The sequence below is a fragment of the Penaeus monodon genome, chromosome 2 (genome assembly GCF_015228065.2).
Source record: "Penaeus monodon isolate SGIC_2016 chromosome 2, NSTDA_Pmon_1, whole genome shotgun sequence".
NCBI lineage: Eukaryota > Metazoa > Arthropoda > Malacostraca > Decapoda > Penaeidae > Penaeus > Penaeus monodon.
The window spans coordinates 58,253,334-58,258,333 of record NC_051387.1 but is presented as its reverse complement, the minus strand read 5'-3'; the positions used below and the strand labels follow the sequence as shown (position 1 = coordinate 58,258,333).

Below are 5,000 nucleotides of genomic sequence, written 5' to 3'. Positions count from 1 at the left end.
AACGTCTCAAGAATTTATCTCACGTCTTTCACCAAGTATACAGATTTATTTCACAAATTTCGCAACCTCGAACTGTCATTTCACTCTAATGAAAGATCCTTGAAATGACGTCACAAGGGTAATCATCCTCCTGGCTAATTATCCCATGCTAACCTTTTTCCTTGCCTTTCTTTCCTCTCTTGCCTTTGTCTCCTGCACCTTCTCCTCCTCCTACTTTCTCTCTGTGTCCTCTGCGTCTTTCACCTGCTATCTCTCAATCTTTCTTACTCTGTCTCCTCGTCTTCCTCTCTCTCCGTGTCCTCCTCCTCCTCCCTTCACCCCTCCCCCTCCTTAATCTCCGTCTCCCTTCCCTTTCCTCCTCCCTCCCTTCCTCCTCCTCCTTCCTCCCTCTCCCTCCCTCCCTCCCTCCATCTTCCTTCTTCCTTCTATCCTTTACCCCCCAACCTTCCTACCTGTACCCCCATTTCCGTTGAATTAGGAAAATTAACAAGCTGGAAAGAGAAAGTGGCCAGTGGTTGTTATTGCCACCGTGATTATATGCCGAATCAATATCCATTTTGTGAGCAAATGGGTAAATAAAGTAAATATCCAATATGTGTAAGTAGATAATCCATTATGTGTAAGTAGATAATACATCATAAGTAGATAATCCATTATGTGTAAGTAGATAATACATCATAAGTAGATAATCCACTGTGTGCAAGTAAATATATGCTATGTGTAAGTAAATATCCGCTTTATGTACGTAATTATCCATTATGTGTAAGCAGATATCAGTTATGCGTAAGTAGATACCCACCATGCGTGAGTAAATATCCACTACATGTATGTAATTATCTTCTATGAGTGAGGAAATATCCACTTTATGTATTATGTGTCAGGAAATATTTATTATGTGAACGTAACCTTCATCATCTGTGTAAGTATATATCCATTATATGTACGTAATTACCTTCTATAAGTAGATATTCATTATGTGTACATAATTATCTGCAACGTGTAGTTACATATTCACTATTTATATTATCAGTAGAATGATATGATGCTTTAAAATGTTCTTTCCTGCAAAATACTTTGGTTGCGTCGCGGAGAAAGTTTCTGAGGGAAATTCTGTTCCTCGGTGATGTGTATTTGCGTTTAGTGTGTACGTATGTATGTGTATTTGTGTTACTATGTGTGTGTGTGTTATTGTGAATGCTAGTGTTAGTAGGTTAGTTACTTTCTCTGTATGTTTCTGTGTATATCTCTATCTGTCTCTATCTCTCTCTTTATCTTATGTCTATCTGTTTCTCTCTCTCTCTCTCTTTTTATCTTATGTCTGTCTGTCTGTCTGTCTGTCTCTCTCTGTCTCAGTCTCTCTCTCTCTCTCTCTCTCTCTCTCTCTCTCTCTCTCTCTCTCTCTCTCTCCCTCTCCCTCCCTTCCTCCCTTTCTTTCTACCTCTCTCCCCACCCTCTCTTTCTTTCTTTCTCACCGGCCACCCCCCTACCCCCACCCCCCTTTCCCGTTTCCTTTCATGGTCATTCTTCCTCCAACGGCTGCAGGTGTAAGAGACAGGTGTGAGGCTGTCACTTTCTCTTTCGCTCTTTCTCTCTCTTTCTCTCCGTTTTCGTATTTCTTTCGTTCTATGCTCTTTTTTTTTGGGGGGGTAATTGTTTTTGCTTCTTGTCTCTGTCTTTTTTCTTTCTGTCTTTCTGTCTGTCTGTCTGTCTGTCAGTCTGTCTTTCTGTCTGTCTGTCTGTCTTTGTCTGTCTGTCTCTATCTGTCTCTGTCTGTCTCTCTCTTATTCCCCCTTCCTTCTCCCTCTCCCTGTCACACACTTTCTCTTTCGCTCCTCCCCTTTCTCTTAAAAAACATCACCAACAAAAGAACCTAAAAAAATAACTGCAAAATAAACATTCACGAACGAGTGTGTATATATATACACACACACACACATATATATATATATACACACATATACGTATATATAGATATCCCCGCCCTGAAATCTCCAGTTAGTGCCATTTGATCGTGATTAAAAACCGATTTCGTTAATAACCCTTACCGTTGGGGGCGTTGTCTGCGACATCAACAATAAGCCATTATAGTGGGCCATTTTCACTCCCGTAGAGAAAATGCGAGAGAAAGGGGAAGGGAGGGAGGGAGGGAGGGAGGAGGGGAGGAGGAGGGAGGGAGGATGGGGAGGGAGGAGGGAGGATGGGGAGGGAGGGAGGGAGGATGGGGAGGGAGAAAGGGAGGATGGGGAGGGAGGGAGGGAGGGAGGATGGGGGAGGGAGGGAGGGTAGAAGAGGAAGTTACCGAGGGTGGGCGAGAGAGGAAGAAGGGGGGGGGGGAGTGTAGGGAGGATAGAGGGAGGAAGGAAGGGTAGGAGGGAGGGAGAAAGAGACAGAGACAGACAGACAGAGAATGAAAAAGAGATAGATTGATAAATAGAATGAGATAGATAGATAGATAGACAGATAGAAAGAGAGAGAGAGAGAGAGAGAGAGAGAGAGAGAGAGAGAGAGAGAGAGAGAGAGAGAACAACCAGAAACAGAGAGCGAAAGAGAATGAGAAATAGAGTGAACGAAAGAGACTGAAACACAGAGAGAGAAAAAAGAAAGAAAAAAAGAAAATATCCCATAGCAGAAGAACCGCAGAGAGCATAGCGAGGCCAAAGGGGCGTGGCTTACGATTATTACGTCATCTATCTTCTGGGATTTGCATGTTCTTTTTTCTTTAAATTCTTATTACTCTTGCGAGATAATGACAGTTGCGTCACACACATTCCGAGATTTATATGTCCCTTTTTCTTGATCTAGTTTTCTTTTTACGAGATTTTTTTTTTTTTTAAACGGAATTAAACTTCGATGGTTTTCCTTGACCGTGCGCTTGTGTGAACTCTTTTTTTTTTCCTCTTTTCACTTTTTTCATTAACCTTCATCCTTTTTTTTTATAGATATCCTTTTTTTCTGTTTTCATGATAATTATATTCAGTGATATCGTTGTTGTTACTGTATCAGTTAGTATTGATAATAATTATGAGATGGGTATATATATATATATATATATATATATATATATATATATATATATATAATATATATATATATATATATATATATATATATATATATATATATATATATAATATATATATATATATATATATATATATATATAGAGAGAGAGAGGAGAGAGAGAGAGAGAGAGAGAGAGAGAGAGAGAGAGAGAGAGAGAGAGAGAGAGAGAGAGAGAAGAGAGAGAGAAAGAGAGAGAGCGAGAGAGAGAGAAGAGAAAGAGAAAAGAGAAAGAGAAAAGAAAAAGAAAAAGAAAGAGGAAGAGGAAGAGGAAGAGGAAGAAGAAAGAGGAAGAGAAAGAGGAAGAGGAAGAGAGGGAGAGAGAAGAAGAAGAAGAAGAAGAAGAAGAGAATAACAGAAGATAGGAGAAGAGATTTCAACAGGGAAGAACGAAATTATCCGCCACAGCGCCACCACCTCAAAAGGAGTGAAATCCGCCTCTCCATACAGACGTAACGCAGGATACTGACCTAAAACTATTTAAACTATGACACACAAAATATAACTTATTTGTAACATCTAGAACAAAAGAAAAGAGAACAATAAACCCTGATTTACAACAACAACAACAACAACAACAACACTTCAAATGTATATATATATATATTTTTTTACAATTCATATAAACAAATCTTTATACATGACGCGTATCGACCATAATTATAATATATATATATATATATTAATATATAATATTATAATATATATATACATAATATATATATTAATATATATATATAAAGAACCCTTATTAAGCACACAGGGTTTCCACTCTAATAACATCACCTAATTTCATTCTGTTATTGAATTAAGGTCTATTTATCACGAATAATAGCAAAGGTATTTTTTGTCCGTGTATTAGCTAAGTTTGTGTTATTTATCTTGTTATTTGTTATTGTAATTGTTCGTTTCCGATTATTTTCACCGTTTCCTTCCATTTTTTGTTGTCTTTTTTTTATTTACTGATTTTTTTTGTTGTTATTTGTTAACGGGTTAAGTAATTTCGTTTTGGAATTCTGTGTCTCTCGTTCTTGCTCTTTTTCTTTTTTCACTTGTTCTTTCTATCTGCCTGTCTGTCTTTTCACTCTCTATCTATTTATCGATTCCTTTTTTTTCATCTCGCTCTCTCCTTCTCCCTCTCCCTCCCTTTCTTTCTCTCCTTTTCCTCTCTCTTGTCTCTCTCCCTCTCCCTCTCCTCATTCTTTTCTCTCTCTTCCTCATTCTTTTCTCTCTCTCCCTCTCCTTCTCCTTCTCTCCCTTCCTCTTTCTCTCCTCATTCTTTTCTCTCTCGCTCTCCTCCTTCTCCTTCTCCCCATTCTCTCTCTCCCTCTCCTCACCCCCTTCCTTCTCTCTAAAATAGGGTATGCACGAAAACAATGCTATGCACTTAAGTGAAAGTAAACTGCTATTTCCAGACTCTTTAGACCAAGACATCCAGGACATGGACTGGCGTGACTGATGACATTATTGATAAAAAAAAACACACACACACGCACAAAAGAAGACGGAAGATGAGATTGGGAAATATGTTAATACGAATACTAATACGAATATGAATTATAACAGCGACAATGATGATGATGATGATGGTGATGATAATAGGAACAATAATAACAATAATAATAATAATAATAATAATAATAATAATAATAATAATAATAATACAATAATAATAATAATGATAATAATAATAATAATAATAATAATAATAATAACAATAGGAATAATAACAATGATATTGATTATAATAGTAATAATGACAATAGTGATAATGAATAGTAAAAAATAAATAACAGTAACAGTAATGAGGAGGTGGCGTTTGGGGTCGAATTAAGGAATAAACGAATAAAGAGAAATAAACGAATAAAGAAAAAAATATATAGAAAAACGGCTGGACTGCTTTTTTGAATGACAATTTGCATCTGTTTTATGTCATACTT

General features: G+C 37.2%; 1 pseudogene; it reads right to left on the bottom strand.

Annotated features, from left to right (window-relative positions):
* Positions 1–5,000, bottom strand: part of LOC119584213 — a 24,034-nt pseudogene that overhangs the window by 18,370 nt on the left and 664 nt on the right.